This window comes from Centroberyx affinis, unplaced genomic scaffold, assembly GCF_046629955.1.
Source record: "Centroberyx affinis isolate AG114_WGS23_722 - 3 ecotype Tasmania unplaced genomic scaffold, CSIRO-AGI_Caff_v1 ptg002764l_1, whole genome shotgun sequence".
Taxonomy (NCBI): Eukaryota; Metazoa; Chordata; class Actinopteri; order Beryciformes; family Berycidae; genus Centroberyx; species Centroberyx affinis.
The window spans coordinates 451,425-457,435 of record NW_027280925.1 but is presented as its reverse complement, the minus strand read 5'-3'; the positions used below and the strand labels follow the sequence as shown (position 1 = coordinate 457,435).

The following is a 6,011-nucleotide window of genomic DNA, read 5'->3' as shown; positions in this document are numbered from 1 at the left end:
TGCAAATGACCTCTGCTGAGACTGTCATAGCGACTGTAGCCACAGTAATACTGCAGCAAGGTAGCATGCAGGTGGTGTACATTACACAACGTGTTCCCTTAAGCTTAGCCCCGGAGCACAGCACATATGTCTGTTTCTTGTAGTCTTATCTGAGTCACCTGATGAGGCGAGGAGGGCGAACAGGAGCGTTGCCCTACATTTCACTGGCCTTGTTTTTGTATACACGGGTTGTGTGTGTTTCTCTCGGGGGTGTCTGATAGCAAACTTTGAAATTTACTCACCTGTTGACTTAGCACAAATTATTCATGAGCAAATTAGTCCTAAAATTAATCTGTTTTAATAAGTGAGGCATCAATTAGAAAGTGAAGACACCAGATGGGATCAAGAGGAGTGTATTTATTTACTGTGTGAAACACAGCCTAGTTGGAAATGTTGATGATGTTGTTGATGATCAACTTGTGAATGTCTCACATGGGGGGAGCAGCTAAGTGCATTGACTGTAGGGTTTTATAGCAACTATATAATTTGGTAACAAGGGGGCTAAGAGTTTATTATGCTAGGTGATAAAGAATAATACCATAGGTGCACTGGGAGGACATAATTATGGAGATGAGCTGGGTGTTTACTGAGGAGGTAGACAGGAAATAAACAGGAAAACCACACACTGGATGATATTTCAGTAGTCATGAGGAAGTGTGTCATTGAAAGTAAGAATTTTTCTTTCAGACAAAAGTTAAAGTAGGCCTATTGTATGTGGTTCTTCCAATCATTCTTTTAAAAATATTATTTAATATTCAAACAATCCCTATAATTCATGTGAAGATAATTTTGAACTACCACTTGAATTTTTGAGACACCAACCCAGGCTTGAAATAGAACTGCAAAGTTCCCGAAGAACCTAACAACCAGACTAGTAAATGTGAAGTTTTATAATGACTGTGATCACATTCTTTTGCCCCCCAGCTTCTCTCAAAATACACAAGAAAACCTTTCTGTTCCTCATGATCACTTTAGGGTCACTGTGACTGGTTCATGAGGTGTGGGTCCATACTCTCAATTAGTTACACACTCACACGCATGGAGCCCAGGTGAAACCTCGACTGCCCAAAGTAATTGCTTCGACTAATGAAGTGCTGCCGCTCGAAGGTACCAGCACGCTGGAGTACACCTGCTGTTCCCAGGTCAGTAAACCCTGCATTAGTCTACCCCATACCAATGAAAAACAAGGCACACATTTGCAGCAACACCACCTTGCAATTTGTTTCATGCATACCTTAAGGAACAAATGATAATGGGAATACAGCCTGGACCTGACAAGAAGAAATGAGCCAAGGGCCACAAACTGCAGAACTGGATGAACATACAGTAAGTAAAGCAACGCAATGAAAAAGCTATAATGAAATCAGCCTTCAACACAGCAAATAATTAATTTAGGAGTTGCCATCTGAGAGTTGCTTAACATTGGTACATTATTTACTTTCCTTGGGATGCCTGTGTAGAATTAGGGGAAGACTTTTCTCATCCTAAAGAGGGAAGCGGAAAACCATAATAATTTGCTGTTCATACAAGCTGAACCCACAGAGCCAACCAACAAAACCTCTGCTGGATCAAGTGTCCCAGCACTCTAGGCACATGATCAAACTAATTGAGGGATGTGGATAAAAAATTCAGCTCATTCTCCACAGAGAAAAAGCGAAATTAGTAATTCCAAGACAGGAGGTATGGTGGGAGTCTAATCTCAAACCAGCTCGTTATATATTGTTCTATATTTGCCTTAAGCACACAGTTATAAGACGACCTGCTGGTGCTCAGTCTTTGACACTGATTTTGATATAATGCACCTTCATCATCATCATCATCCCACTACTCACACTATCTGATAACACTAAGGCTTGCCGTGACCTAGAATAAAAAGACCTGAGATTCTGCCATAACCCGGTGCAAGGAGTAACAAGCTTCGTCGCAATCCTTCCTGACGTTATTACCTGCTCAGGAGTGCTCAAGTACAGAAACGTCACAGTTCATTGACTTATTTTTTGTGCATGCAGGTTCCACATGGTAGCAATCTTAACGCAGCTCTGCGTCACCCCACCCTTTGTGTACCTGCAACTCAGTCATCTTCAGAAGATGAAATAAATGATCAGAGGTCGACAACCAAGCAAGGAAAATCAATATACCAGCCTGTATAGCTCAGGATGAGAAGAGAAAAGTCAGATGGAAAGCCATTCGCTTATATCACGCAAGTCGCCATTTTGGAATGTCCCTGAATGAAAACGAGGCCACGGTGGGAGAAATCCCAGAAGTATTTTGAGAGCTGAGTTTTCAGGTAATTACGTAAGCAAACTAGCTAGGCTGCTGGCTAACGTTTGCTTCTAGCTTTCTACATGTTACTACATGTTAACTACATGTTAACAGATTCCATCTCTCAATAGATCACGAACAACACAAGAGTGTGCTCCAAACATTTTACCAAGGACTGCATAGTCAGATCACTCACCGGTCTCAATAAACTGAAAGGTGGGAGTGTATGGCAAGCCATTTTAACATTTAATCGAACCACACACCTATCTGTAATTACATTTTAGATATCTATAATAGCATTTCTCCTAGTCAAAATTGTATTCTCACTAGTCAGAATGTTAATTAAAGATATCCACAATAACATTCGTACTAGTAGAAATTGTAGGCTATTTCAAGATATCTACAACTTTGATTGTACTAGTCAAAACTAAATTTAAGATATTTAAAAATCCTTAAAAAGTATAAGTGGCCGTTTTAACATTTAATAGCTAGACTGGATATGTATTGCAGATATCTGTAATTCAATTTGTCCTAGTCAAAAAGAACATTTCAGATATCCACAATGACATTCTTCCTATCCACAATTGTCATTTCAGATATCCACGACGTCATTCTACCTAGGACAAATGACGTCACTTTTGCCATTCATGTGTATTGGGCTTTCAATTTCAGATATCCACAATTGCATTTTTGATATCCAGAATGAACATTCTGGATATCTGCATATCTGCAATAGAATTCTTACTAGGAAAAACTCCCATTTCAGATATCTACAATCCAATTGTTACCAGTCATAGTTTTAATTTCAGATATCCAAAATGAAAAACCATTCCAGACATCCATAATGTAATTTTGAATATCCAAAATACATTGTGACTAGTAAAAATGTCATTACGGATATCCACAATTGGCATTATGACTAGTAAAAATGCAATTTCAGATTAGAATTAATTAGAATTATGACTAGAACAATGCTATTGCAGATATCCACAAATGTATTGTGGATATCTGTTGACGGGTAGATAGGATGCCGTTTTAACATAAGAAGGGTTCATTGACTATCCACGATTATATTTGTGCAGTATAAGCTCATTCCCCTGAATAAAAAAAAGCAAATCATGACGGCGATCGACACCTGTCAATCAAAAACTTTAAAATATTGTTTTCGTGTTAAAATTATATTTTAACACAAAAACAATATTTTAAAAGATTGAAAATTCTTTTTTTTCTCCCCGTGGTATGGAAAATGGTATCGCATATCGTTATTTTCCTGGGTATTGTATCGACATTAGAAATTCTAGTATCGTGACAACCCTACTGTCCAGACTGCTTTCCCAGATTACCATTACTCAAGTCTTGGTGAAGATCTTTTGTAGAGTAGTGGGGCAATAGCGCATCCACTGCCACTACTGCCATTTGGTATCTGCCTCACAAGGCACTGAAACGGGAAGATCTGGTTGAAGAGATATATGATGTGCTCTGAATCCAGCTCTTGTGATTCTGTGTTTGCATTTCACTTCACCTCAACATAGGCTTTTTTGTAGTCTGTAGAGCACTTTGAGGATGTTATAGTCCTTGAATGAAGTGTAAAGCATATTGGCAAGAAGTCTAAATATGCAAACATCCTCCTTTTGCACTGCATTTAGCTGCTTTTATACAGTACTCCTGCATACAGTCTAATCATGGTTGTGGTGTGATGCCAACAAACTGCTTGGTACTTAGTTTCTTATTTCCTATTTTCTTCTGTCTTCTCTCTCTAACACACAGTTCCAACCAGGTTTTGGAGGCACTACATGATCACAATTATCTGGAGGAACCCCTGTCTGTGGAAGAGCAGCTTGACGCAGCACAGAAACAGATTGCATGTCTGGAGGAAGACATTCAAAAGCTGAGAAGTGAGCAGTTTTGTCTCCAACGCTTCCAGTGTGAGCCGAAGTTGATCATGTTCTACACTGGATTTAAAGATTACAACACCCTCAAAGCACTCAACCTAGTTTAAAGCCTAAGTCTATGGTGCGATGGAGTCAAATGCAAAGGCTCAATCATACTGAAGAACACATTTTGAAAGCTGGGTTCCATGCACAACACCTATGCCTCTTTGACCAGTTTTTCCTGTTCCTTTGATGTGTGAGGCAGGGTTTTTTTGCTGTGGATTTAGCAGTGCGGTTCAGTGTGTTGCAGGCCACAGTCAGCAGGACCTGTATAACATAGGGCAACTACCTGTACTTTATGCTTGGCACTAGAGCTGCCGCGGTTACCGCATTACCGCGGTAACGCAATCACGTCACGCCCACCGCAGAGTCAAGCTGATCACCACTTCACCGCTCGTTTATTTTAGGCCTATTGTTTATGTTCCAATTTCCCCCTTGTAAAAGTTATGTGATCTGAAATAAATGCAATACTATTTTTTAAATAATAATAATAAATATAGACACAAGCAGCGATTGCAGGGTTCAAGCACAATTTGATAAGACAGACAGATAGACAAAACATTACAGAAGGTAGAAAGACACACACAAAAACTGACATGTTGTGAAGATCAAACATGCAGTCTAACATCGGCTTTTGTGTTGGCCCGTGACTTCTGTCAAGTTAATCTTTTCATTGCAACTACATTGCTGGAGTTGTTCACAACAGCCAAACTTCCTACTATTTGTCCTTGATGACTAATGACTTTGAAAGGACAAGTCTGGATTTGATCCCACAACCTTCCACATGAAAGGCCGATGCTTTACCTACTGAACCAAACACCTGTTATAGGTTTAGTGAGGAGAAACTAACTAAAGGGAGAAGTAGTGTGATACTGCAACCTATGATTGACAGAGTGACAGTGCTATTCACTTTATAGAACATTGTAGTGCTCTCCATTAACGAATAAAACAATAGAAGTCACATGGGCCAGAAAACTGCTGCTGCACTGCTCTCTATGGGTTGAAAGGTCTGGCCACACCCCAATCAGTGATGACATTCAGGTATTTTGCCATTGACAGATGATGTCAAACACCTGCTTTGAGTTTTCTGCACTGTGTGCTGTAGTGTTGATTTACTTTTCATGAAACTTCAAAACGGTCAAGCCATCAGGAGCTTGAACTCACAAACTTGTGGTCCAAAGACCTGAGCTTTACCACTCTGCCAACTTCCACTTTGGTGTGTGCAACAGTGGGGAAACAAAACAAAGGGACAAGTGATAGGTCACAGGTGCTAGTCCAACCCATATTGAAAGCCTCAGAAAGAATATTATAACTGTACTAGCGCGCCATATTAATCAATTTACACATGGCTTTACAGACATCATCTTGACAGTCCAGACATCATTTGTGTTTAGTTTGATGAAGATTGATCAAATTATCTTGAACATATCACATTGTCAATTTATCAAACTATTTGCAGCTGCACATTTCCATCTACTGTGCGCTCAGTTTTCAAGATATCATTATAATTTTTGGGCTGTTTACTAATTAAGGTATGGCGATTTCAAAAATCATGTTTTTTTTTTCCTGTAACGTAAGGTTTAGGAGGACAATATTGTGGGATCACAGTCAGTTTTTGCTATAAACAAAGGGGGGCGACATCAGAATCAAGGGTAGGTACCAGTGTACGAAAGATTTATCTCACTTCAGCCGACGTGCTCTGAAAATTTCAACTCTCTAGGACATACGGCTGATTTTTTATGAATTTTTGAAGTTGTGACTTTAATACCAATGAAGATT

The 6,011-nt window shown here is 39.4% G+C and overlaps 1 pseudogene; it reads left to right on the top strand.

The window, feature by feature from the left end:
- The first annotated feature begins 603 nt into the window (after positions 1-603).
- LOC139657816 (uncharacterized) lies at positions 604-4,512 on the top strand (annotated as a pseudogene).
- Positions 4,513-6,011: the final 1,499 nt, after the last annotated feature.